Raw genomic sequence first — 12,528 nt, 5'->3', positions numbered from 1 at the left:
GTTCCCTGAGCCCACTGCATCTCACCCCAACTCCTACTCCCCTGAAGGCATCTCATCCTGAATTTAGCATCCATGACCCAACACACAAATTCATAGCGCTGCCTTCCTGGTTCAAATGCTGCATGTGTCCCTGAGCAAGTCCCTCAGCATCTGTGAGCTTTCTTCATCTGTAAAGTGGAGAAAATAACAGTCCCACCTTAGAGGGTTGTGGTGAAAATTCAATCACCAAATCTGTGAAAAAGAAACGGTTAATTGTTCAGCTGTTAGCTAAAAGGTTGACAGTTCGAACCCACCAGCAACGCCACTGAAGACAAGACCAGGCAGTCTGCTCCCGTAAGGATTGCAGCTTAGGGAGCTCTGTGGAGCAGTTCTACTCTGTAATACAGGGTTACTATCAGTTGGAATGAACTCCATGGCACCTGATAACAACAACGTGTATAAAGCGCTTGGATAAGAGTCTGGCACAGCACATAAAGTGTTAGTTATTATCATTACTGTAGTCATTGCTATTTTTGAACATCCCAAATAGGGTGCGGTTGTTGTTGTTGTTAGGTGCCATTGAGTTGGTACCGACTCACAGCAACCTAATGCATAACAGAAAGAAACACTGACTGGTCTGCGTCAACCTCACAATTGTTGTTATGTTTCAGCCCATTGTTGCTGCCGTTATACCAATCCATCTCCTTGGGGTGGGGGGTGTCTTCCTCTTTTTCACTGACCCTCCATTTTACCAAACATGACAACTTTCTCTAGGGACTGGTCCCTCCTGCTAACATGTCTGAAAGAAATATGAGCAATGAGTCTCACCATCCTGGCTTCTAAGTAACATTCTGGCTGTACTTCTTCCAACACAGATTTGTTTGTCAGGAACACAATCTTCTATACAAATCTCATCCGTGATGGTGATGGGTTTGTGCCCGCAGCTGGCTACAGCACTGCAGAGCTCTGGAGAGATGAACTCTGGTTCCTCTGTTCTACTTCCTGTTGAGTTTTCTTCCTCCATCTGACCATCAGCTCTGGAAGAACCAGGGTCCATGCCTGACGTGTTCCCTGTTGTAACTCTTGCTCCCAGTCCAGAGAAAACGTTTGTGGAGGGAATGAATGGGGCTGAGTTTCCTCATCTGTATGATGGGTCTTGCAGGCTCCAGAAATGAGAAAGTGCCTGACGCATACAGTAGGTGTTTTACAAACATTTCTTCATTTCCCTCTCTCTCTGCAGTACCTCATCTCCCACTCTCCGCAGGACTAGGCCTGGACCCCGGTCCCTGAAGGCAGCCATTTTGCTGACCAAATTCTCAAAGGGGGTCAGGTTAGGCTCCCAAACTGACTCATTTATTCATTTGCTCATTCATCCATTCATTCATCCATTCTTCCATGCTTGCTTTGCGCTAGACTCTGGGGCTACAGAAAGAAAGAAAACACAAAAATCTTTGTCTTGGCAGTGCTGGCATTCTGGGATGAGGGTAGGGAAGACCAATGTCAAATTGTTAAAACACAGTGTGAGCCAAGCTAACATTTGTGGGAGATGTCTCAGGACCTGGGGCCAGAGGAACCAGAGGAAACACCTGCCCATCTCAGCCTGGGGTTTGGGGATGGTTGAGTCCAGACCTCAGGGAGGGATGATAAGTTAACCAATGAGGGTTGGGAGGTATTTCAGCTGGAGACCTGGACTGTACAGAGGCCTGGGGGTCAAAGGGTAATCTGAGCACCTGCCAGTGGCTTGGCTTGCAAAGAGTTGGGAAGGGAAGCTGGGGTGGGGACCACACAGGACCCTGTAGGCACCTGGGTGGGGGAACCTTACTGTGAGCATGATGAGGTGGTGTGATTGGAGAAACCTGCCTCGATTTGGGTTTACAAGGTTGGCTCTGGCTATTTACAAGAGGCACAGGCTGGAAGAGAGAGGACCAGAGGGGAGACTGGAGGCCTGTCCACCCACCAGAGGAGACAAGGGGATGTGCTGGGCCATCTGGGCTTCCCAGGTCTCCCTGAAAACAGGCTCAGGATGTGGTAGCTGCTCCTTCCTTCTGGCAGGAACTGGGTCAGTGGTCAGTGGCACGTCTTCCACCACAGAGGAGAGTTGGGCAATAGTCTGAGGACGACTCACATCTTGTGGCTGGAGCGAACCCTCTGAGAATGGAATCTGACTAGTAGCAGCCTGGGATGGAAACCTCACCACTGGATCAAGACACACAAAAGGAGCCCCAGGGGACAGTGGCCCAGTGCTCGCTGCTCACTGAGAGATCAAGGGTTCAAACCCACCGGTGGTTAGTTCTGTTGGAAAAAGGCAATCTGCATCTATGAAAATAACAGCCTAGGAAATGCTGTGGATGGTTCTACTCTGTCACATATACGGTCACTATAAGTGGGAATGACTCAATGGCCCCCAACAACAGACCTGGGAACCTGACAACTTGGGAACCTGACAACTTGACCATGACTTTGCCATTTACTGGCTGAGTGACTCTAGGCAGGTACCTTCACTTTTCTGTGTCTCAGTTTCCTCATCTACAAAATAGGGACGTTGATGACAGTAGAACCCCAGAGGTAGGACCACGTAACCCCAATTAGTGGGTCAATCTATGCAAAGCATTTGTAACATAGAAACTTCACAGAAATCTTGGCTGGTGCTGTTGGTGTTGTTGTTACAGCTTAATCCAAGGGAGAAACAGGAAGGGGTGGGATGGAACGGAAAGTGAGATGTCTCGTGTAGAAAAAGAGGGAAAGAATTAGACAGCAGATATGTGTGCAAATGTTCTTAGACCATCTAGAAAAGAGACCCGAGAAACTAGTAGTGGCGCCTGATGCTGGGGGGAGCTGGAGCAGGGAGGGGTTCTGGCTTTTCCCTCTTCTGAGCTATGTGAGTTGTTTTTTTCTGAGGCACTTGTATGTATATTCAAAACCAAACACACCAGAAAGAAATTCTAGAAGTTTCCTTCGGGAAGGCCCCAGAGCTGCCCGTGCCCCCCCTGCATCCTGGCCTGTGTGTGGCCCGGTCACACTACTGCGGGTTTCTCAGAACTCCAGGCCTTGGAGCAGATCCGAGCTGGAGTGCCCTACAAGAAAAGGGGCTCCTTGGAGACCCCCAGAGCGGTCTCGGCTTTAGGCGGCGCGGGTGTGGGGGCTGGGAGAGGCCTGCTGATGAGAACTCCAAATGCTCCCCAGCCGGGGCTGCTAATCGCTTCCAGATTGGTCAGGTCAGGTCTCAGGGCCGCCGCTGCCGCTGCCTGGCTCCATAAACAGCCCGTCGCTCCAGATGGTGGCTGGTTCCAGCCTGGCGAGCAGGTTCACGGGGGCCTGGGGGTGGCAGCAGGTGGAGGACCCCCCACCCCATCCCATCGGGGCAGGGAAGCCCCCACTAGTGGCTTCAGCTGCCGATCCCTGGTGCCTCTTTGTGTGAGCAGCAGGGACTCTGGACCGGAAGGGGCTGATGAGGTTAAACTCGTTACTCAGAGGAGGGAAACTGAGGCTCAGAAGGGACAAGGGATGCTTCCAGGTTGGTGGTGGACAGAAAGGTTGAGAACTGATTGGTTTCATCTCTGGAGCCCATCACACAAGGCCCACCGCAAGTCTTGAAGAAGGAAGGAAAGGAGAGGGAAGGAGTGTTGGTTTCTGGGTTCAAATTCTGGCTCTGGTATTAAATGACTTCTGCTCTCTGGACCTCAGTTTCCTCATCTGTAAAATGGGAATAAAGCACAGATCATGTCGGACTGCTGGAAGTTTCTATGATGTGGCTGATGCAGGGTGCTCGGTACTGGTCGAGTCCACATGTCTCAGGAGCCCCAACACACCACCAATTCCTGCTTCTCTTCAAGGAAGTCGCCCTGACTTCTGCTGTAAACCAGAGCTCTCTTTTCCCGGGGCCTCTCTCACTGTTGAAACTGTTGTCCTCCTTTCCTTCCCCTCCCCAAACAGATGAGGAAACTGAGGCTCAGAGAGGCATTCGCATGTGCCGAGGGTCCCACAGCCAGGACAAATTAAGCGGGGCGTGCACATAGAACTGCTTTTTGTGGTGACGATGAGGAAGCCTGGTGCCGGGGCAGGGGACCTGGGTACTCCTGACCTCTGCCCACCAACCCCAGAGCCCGCCTCCTTACACAGAAGGGAGGAGCCAGGCCCAGTGAGCTGATTGCTCACTCCCAGACTCATCTGTTTCTGAATGGGGCTGGGCCCTGACAGGCTCTGGATATCACTCAGGGTGGCTGGACAGAACTGGGCTGTAGTGCAAGGTGGGGACTGTCTACTCTCAAGGTCTCCTCCTTGCCACTCAACTGGGCAGATCCTCAAGGACTGAGCTTAGCAGAGGAGGCCCAGCCAAACTTTGTCGAATGAGATAATCCTACAGTCATCATATCAAACACTTGTGGGCCAGACCTTGTTCCAAGCAATTTGCTTATAGCAACGTGTTTAATATTCATGTAACTCTGTGGCTGGGGCTATTCTTACACCCATTTTACAGATGAGCAAAGCGAGGTTCCGAGGGGTTGAGAGTCTTACCCAAGGTCACAGAGCTGGAACTGGGATTTGAACCCACCTACCTACTCACCTGGAGTCCTGGTATGGCGCTGTGGGTTAATGCGCCAGACTGCAAATCATTTGAATGGCAAGGTCGGCGGTTCAAGCTCACCAGTCACACCTTGGAAACCCTATACAGGGTCGCTATGGGTGCCGTCGATTCAATAGCACTTAACAACAGAAATGTGATCAGCCCGCAGCTCTTAGTAGGTGCTTTAACAGGGCTCCCGTGTATGCCGCCCAGTGCTTGGACTCAGGTTTCGGCCCCAGCTTAGGGTCAGCAGCCCGTTCTGCCCTGCGCCTGGGAGGAATGTTCGTGGTGGCCTCGGCCCGGGTCCGAGAAGAAAGGCAGCCTTGTGGGCGAAAGGTGAGCCTCTGGGTGGGCGAGGGCGTGTTTACCCAGGGACGGGCGTGTGGCGCCACTGTCAGCCGCGCCGGCTGCCCCAGGCCTGTGCTGGCCTCCAGATGTGCGCTGGCTCCAGCCGGCCGGGCCCCCCCACCCCTCGCACAGAGGGGCTTTATCAAAAGCGGCTGTGCTGTGAGGAGGCCCGGGAGGCCGCCTGGCTCCAGCCTGCTGGCTCGGGGCCCCGGGGCCTGCAGGAGCTGGGCGAGCCTCACTCGGGCCTCTGTGCCCAGCTCTGCATCTGCCCACAACTCAGCGCCTCTGTTCTCCCGAGCCCTCCCCCCCCCCCCCCATTCTTCCAGGAAACCGAAGCTTCAGGAACAATCTGGAGGGGCGACAACACAAGAAAGCCCCCCTTTTATTTATTTTTTCTACATTTCTGGGGGCAAGGTCACACGCACCGTAAAAAAGTGCAAAACTCAACACAATTTAAGGAGTGCAAAGAGAATCGTCAAAGTGAAGACCCCCGTGGGAAGGAGAAACTGCAGCTCTGGAATGGAGCCGAGAAACAACTGAGGTGGCTCACGGGGCGCAGCTGTCTCCACGGTGTTTCCTTTCTTAGGTTGGGTAGTGGGTAGGCTAGGCTATTTTCTTTGTTGGCCTGAACTCTTTTGTAATAATACATAATATTAATGGTCAGAAACGAAGGAAAGAAAAAGCAAGGCTCTCTCCTGCCCCTGAGTCTTAGCCCCACCCGTTGGACAATCTTGCTACACCTTCTAGACTTGGGCTGAGAGCAAATCTACATGGATTCTCTTTCCTGTTTTTGATTTTTATTTAGCAATAGTGTCAAAAATAGACACTGTGCCTCACCTGATAATTTTATTCCTGAGTTCTCTCTGTATCTGTGCAAAGAACCCTCTTCACAGGTGAGTACACCCCAGCCTACTCTCCAGGCCCCGAAAGGTCGATGGAGGAACTGGTAGTACAATGGTTAAGCTCTTGCCTGCTAACCAAAAGGTTGGTGGTTCAAAGCCACCCAACAGCTCTGCAGGAAGAAGACCTTCTAATCTGCCCCCTGTAGTGATTACACCCTAGAAACCCCTCTGGCGCAGTTCTACACGGTCACATGGGGTCCCTATGACTTGGCATTGACTCGAAGGCACCCCACAACAACACAAACATTGATGGACATCTGTGCTGTCTGTAGTTGGTGACTATGCCCCATGGCTGCCTTTTGGGATTTGGGACACTCTTTTCTAGATGCTGATGATCAGTTTAGAGCAGTAGGTTGGCAGGGAGGTGTGTTCTGTTCCTCTGACCGTCTTTGCCAATGAGCCTACTCAAACCTGGTGTATGTGTTGTCTGTCCCCCAGCAATGAGGCCCAGTATAGTCAGTCAGTGGTTCATAAGGTGAAGGGAACACCTTTGCAAGAAATGCCTCCTAAAATCAAACAAACAATTAGAAACAGCCCTTTCTTGGTTTTGCTTCCTTCAGATCACAAAAGAGAAATACATTGGTTGGAGAAACTTTAGAGGAAAAAAAAAAAAAAAAGCTCATACACACATACACAAGTCCTGGTTCAAACTCACCAGCCACTCTCAGAAACCCTATACAGGATTGCTCTGGGTCAGAATTGACTTGATGGCACACAAACACAACAACACTGACACACACCCATCCTACCACTAGGGACTGGATGTAGACTAGGGCTTGGGCCCTGGTGTGAGCTGCCCAGCTTCCTTTCTATCGTTGTGTCTGACTTGCTGTGTGACCTCAGACAAGTTACTCACTCTCTCTGAGCCCCTGCATCCTCGTGTAAATGGCACTTCAATGACACTTGTGAGAATCAAATGCAATCACATGAGTGCAAGGATGGCCTAGCAGAAAATACTTCACAGGGGGAGGCTAAGATTGTTGGCAAGCTCCCTCCATTGCTCCTTCTCCTTTCTGTACAATTGAATCCAGAACTTTCTGACTCTGACCCTCACAGTGAGCACAACCCACCCCCGACCCCGGCTTTGTCCCAGCTGGGGCCTGTCCTTCCAGGAGCTCAGGTAGGAAACCCTGGACTCCTCTTTCCTCTCCGATCCCCCGCCCACCCAATCAGCAAGTCCTGTCAGTTCTGCCCTCTCTAATGGCCTGCTACTGCCATCCTCACCTTGACCAATGCAGTCACCTCTTCCCGAGTCTCTCGGCTGCTTACTTCTCTCCCAACAGTCTCCACTCCACAAGGAGCCCGAGGAGTCCTGCAGTCTTAACAATTCTGCCCCCCAGGAGGACATCTGTCAGTGTCAAAACGGGCAGGCGGGCGGATGGGGGAGCTGCTGGCATGGCTCAAGGGCAGGGATGCTTCTAAATAGCCTACAATGCACAGGACAGATTCTGCAACAGAATTGTCTGGCCCTAAATGTCAATTAAGGAGCTCTGGTAGCGTAGTGGTTACGAATCGGGCTGCGAACCTTAAGGTCAGCGGTTCGAAACTACCAGCCGCTCCGCAGGAGAAAGATGAGGCTTTTTACTCCCGTAAAGATTTACACCCTCGGAAACCCTGTACAGGGTCGCTATGGGTCGGAACCTACTCGACGGCACTTAACAACAACAACAACAAATGTCAATTAAACCCAAATCAGATCACATACCTCTTTGCTCAGAACCCTCCATAGCTCCCACCTTCTCCAGGGAAAGCCAGTCCTCATAGTGACCACAAGGTCCTGCAGGACACGCCCTATGGCCTCACAGCCTCCACTCCTTACTCCCCTGGCTCACTCTGCCGAAGCCCCTTCCTAAGCAGCCTCCATAGCCCCTTCCTAAGCAGCCTCCATAGCCCCTTCCTAAGCAGCCTCCATAGTGGGGCCTTCTTCACCCTGTTCCCTCTGCATGGAAGGTTCTCTTCCCAGCCCCCTCGCTGCTCAAATGTCACCTCTTCTAGGAAGCTTCTCTGACTCCTCCCTTGATATCACTTCTGTCCCATGCTCCCTGACCCTCTCTCACCTTTCCTCTCCACACATTTTACTGATTGTTTGTGTCTGTCCACCCATCTAGACGGAGGGAGGGCAGGACCTGTCTCATTCACTGGGGAGCATGTTGTACAGCCCCTGGCACACAGTAGGTGCTCAGTAAATGATAAAGGATTGACCTGTGACACCAAACTCGTGATGTCCAGGCTGCTGTTAGGTGCCATTGGGTCAATTCTGACTCATAGTGACCCTGTAAGACAGAATAGAACTGACTTGTAGGACTTCCTCGGCTGCAATCTCCTGGTGTGGCGCTGTAAGATAAGCACTGGACTGCTGACTGCAAGGTTGGCTGTTCAAACCCACCAGTCATGCCTCATAAACCCTATATAGAGTCACTACGGGTCAGAGCTGACTCAATGATACTGAACAACAACAATCTCTTGGAACAATCCCTGGTGGTGCAGTAGTTAAGCACTCCGCTGCTAACCAAAGGGTTGGCAGTTCAAACCCACCAGCTTCTCTGAGGGAGAAAGATGTAGCAGTGTGCTTCTGTCAAGATTTACAGCCTTGGAAACCCTCTGGGCACTTCTATACCATCCTGTAGGCTCCTATGGGTCAGAATCAACTAGACAGTGATGGGCAATCAGCAGCCAGAATGCACCTAAGAAGCAAAGATGGCGCTTTTTACAATACTTTGGACATGTGATCCACAGGGACCAATCCCTGGGGCACGACATCAGGCTTAGTAAAGTTGTTGTTAAGTGCCGTCGAGTCGGTTCCAACCCATAGCGACCCAGTACATCTTTACGGGAGTAGAAAGCCTCTTCTTTCTCCCGTGGAGCAGCGGTTGGTAGTTTTCGAACCGCTGACCTTAAGGCTCGCAGCCCGATTCGTAACCACTACGCTACCAGAGCTCCTTTTGGTAAAGTAGAGGGTCAGTAAAAAAGAGGGAGACCCCCCAATAAGATGGACTGGCACAATGGCTCAAACATAGCAACGATTGATTTTGGAGGTGGCAAAGAACTGGGCCTGGTTTTGTGCTGTTACACGTTCGGTAGACTGATCTTTTAGTCACGCACTTAGCCGTTGTGCGACCAGGGTTCCTTGATAGCAGACTGTTGTTATTTTGAAGTGCCGTGGAGTCAGTTCCAGCTCATAGCAACCCTGCATAGGGTTTTCTGAGGAGCGATTGGTGGGTTAGAACTGCTGAAATTGAACTTAGCAGTCCAGTGTTTATTCTACAGCACCACACTGGGACTCCTGACAGATGATTGGTGACTGAAACCTGACCTCCAGGAGTTTTCCAATCACCACCAGCATTTATGGAGTACCGACTGTCTACCCCACTCTGGGCTGGATGGTAGAGAGACGGGGTCACACTTGTCGTGTCCCTCAGTGAATTCCTGGGGCCCAGGAGCAATGACTTAATCATTACCTTGTCCTCAGGGCCTGACACTGACCACTCACATATCCAAGGGTTTATGAAGCATCTACTATGTACCTAAAGACTTGGTGTGGTGCTGTAGGTTAAACACTGGACTACTAACAACAAGGTTGGTGGTTCAAACCCACCAACCGTTCCTTGGAAGCATATACAGGGTTGCTGTGAGTCAGAACTGACTCGATGGCACTTCACAACAACAACTGTGTGTCTGTCAGTGTACTAAGTGTGTCAACCTGGCAAGAAGGATGACTTACGGGCACTGTAGGCTTACTCAAAAAGCAAGGTAAACACGGGCTTAGTCGCGCTTATTTACTAATTTGTAGTGAACAGTTCCATGGATTTTTCACCATGTGAAACTGTTCAGTACAGTTTAATAAGTAAGCAACTAAGCCTGTATTTACTGCTTACTGGGTACGCCAACCTTTTTGTTAAGTGCCGTCGAGTTGGTTCCAACCCATAGCAACCCTGTATAGGGTTTCCAAGGAGTGGCTGGTGAGCTTGAACCACTGATCCTGTGGTTTAAACTGACCTTTCAGTCCAGTGCTTTACCCCTCAGTGCCACACCAGGACTCCCCAACCCTGCTGTTGTTAAGTGCCACTGAGTCGGTTCCAATTCATAGTGACCCTACATAGGGTTTTCAAGGAGTGACTGGTGAGCTTGAACCACTGACCTTGTGGTTCAAACCAACCTTGCAGTCCAGAGCATTAACCCACAGCAACGCACCAGGGATTGTAAATTTATAATAACACTTTGACTCTGTGGGTTTGGGAGAGAGACAGATGCCAGCCAGACCTAGAAGCAGAAACTTTGATGTGGTGGAAAAATGCAAAATTGTTCACTACAGATCACTACAGATTAGTAAGTAAGCACAAGTAAACCCATCTTGCTTATTGGGTAATACGACACTGCTTACGGGCAGCGGATTTAGGGAGGGAAGACTGTTCGGGTACTTTTCTATTTAAAATATTTTTTTACAGAAAACACACTTTTTGTATATAAATAAACCATAAAGAACCCCCAAGTAAGGGAAATACGTCCCTACCACGTCCCGACACTGGGAGGAAATTCAGGGGGCCCTGGGAGCCCAGAGGAGGCAGCAGTCCTGGACTGGGGGTCAGAGGACTCTGGGACACTGAGATGCGCCCGCCCAGCCCAGTTGAAGGCTGTTCCCTCTGCTGCATCCCTGCTTCTCAGAGGCACTGACCGTGGCTGTAGTCTGTTTCTGGACCTCCATGAGCGCCCTAGCACCTGCAGCACACAGTCACAAAGTAGGTGCTCAGTAAGTGTAGGAATGAGTGAGTGTGGTGAATGAAACTTGCACCCAGACTGGTGGGGAGCGCCAGGCGTTGCCTTTACCTGAGGGCCCTGGTTTGCTCAGGCTGCTGCGTGTGGTCTGGCCAGTGAGAGAGTGGGTGTGAGGTGCTGTTGAGGGTATCCAGCCTCGCTGAGGTGACATGGAGACTGGGATCTGTGGAGATCACAGCTCTTCCTCCAGGGACGAGATTTAAGGGGTCCAGGCCTTTCCTGAAACCTTTTTGGCTCACTGTAGGTGGCACTTACCCCCAAATCCTGGGTGTTCCTCAGATTGTCCACACAAGTGGTTTCCACCACCTTCAGTTTCGATCTAAGCCCAGACAGTTTGGAGGAAGTTCTCCTCTTATCTGCCCTTAGTCCGTCTTGCTGTGGCCCCTGGAGGTCAAGAGGCAATTCATGGAAAAGGCCTGATTTTGATGATGGCACTGGATTGGGGGGAGGGGGAGTGAAGGGGGAGGAGAGCAACAGCTCCTTCCCAGGCCTCAGTCTCCCTATCTGAAAATGGGAGAATGGGGGAGATGCACAGTGTTTCGGGCTGGCCAAGAACCTGGCACATAGTAGGTGCTTACCAGCAGGAGGGGTCCAAGGTCCCATTCTCCCAGGGCCCGGCCCACTTACAAAAGAGGGTTGGACCATCCTGGCCTTGGAACCTTTCAGAACCCGTCCCCACCTCTATGACCCATCCAGTGATCCTACAAGAAACCCCCAGCCCACCCCAAGGAGCTCCTGACTCCCTTCAGGAAACCAAGCCTTGGTGTTCATACCCATAAAATGATTCAGATCAAAGCACATTTGTCACATGGGGAGTTCAGAAGGCAGCTGGAGGCAGGAAAGCTGAAACATGAGGAACCCACTGGAAATGAGCCAGGGAGGGGGGATAGCTGGGTACTGGGGGGCGTACCTGTCATTTTAGTAATGATCTGATTTCCAACAAAGACTTAATCATCCCAAGTCTTAGATAAGACACACGGGAACATTCAGCTGCGAAAACACCCACCTTTACCTAGTGTTCCCATCCCCATCTGTCTGTCACACTATGGTGGTTTGCCTGTTGCTGTGAGGCTGAATGCTATGTCACTAGTATCTCAGATACCGAGCAGGATCAACCATGGTGAACAGGTTTCAGTAGAGTGTCCAGAATCAGACAGACTAAGAGGAAAGACCTGGCAATCCACTTTCAAAGATTGTTGTGGCTAGGTGCCAGTGAGTTGGTTCCAACGCATAGCTACCTAATTAATACACAACAAAATGAGACCGTGCCCTGTCCTGTGCCATTCTCACAACTGTTGCTTTGAGCCCATTTTTGCAACTAATGTGTCAATCCATCGGACTGAAGCTCTTTCTCTAAACTGGTCCTCTACTTGTCCAAAGTACAAGAGATAAAGTCTTGACATTCTGGCTTCTAAGGAGCATTCTGGATGTACGTCTTCCAACACAGATTTGTTCATTCTTCTGGCGGTCCATGGTTCTTTCAATATTCTTTGCTAACACCATAATTCAAAGGCATCAGTTTTTCTTCAGACCTCCTTATTCACTGTCCAGCTTTCATGTGCATATGAGGCAATTGAAAATAACATGGGCTTGGATCAAGCTCACTTTAGTCTTCACAATGACATCTTTGCTTTTTCACGCTTTCAAGAAGTCTTTTGCAGTGGATTTCCCTAATGCAATACATTGTTTGACTTTTTGACTGCTGCTTTAATGAGTGTTGATTGTCGATCCCAGTACAATTAAATCCTTGACACATTCAATCTTTTCTCTGTTTACCATGTTGCCTATTGGTCCATTTGTGAGGATTTTTGTTTTCTTTGTGTCGCAGTGTAATCCATACTGAAGACTGAGATCTTTGGTCTTCATCAGTGTGTGCTTCAAGTCCTCTTCACTGTCAGAAAACAAGGATGTGTCTTCTGTATATCTCAAGTTGTTAATGAGTCTTTCTCCAACCTTGGTGCT

Source organism: Chrysochloris asiatica, unplaced genomic scaffold (genome assembly GCF_000296735.1).
Source record: "Chrysochloris asiatica unplaced genomic scaffold, ChrAsi1.0 scaffold00023, whole genome shotgun sequence".
In the NCBI taxonomy this organism is placed as follows: domain Eukaryota; kingdom Metazoa; phylum Chordata; class Mammalia; order Afrosoricida; family Chrysochloridae; genus Chrysochloris; species Chrysochloris asiatica.
This window is presented reverse-complemented; position numbering follows the sequence as displayed.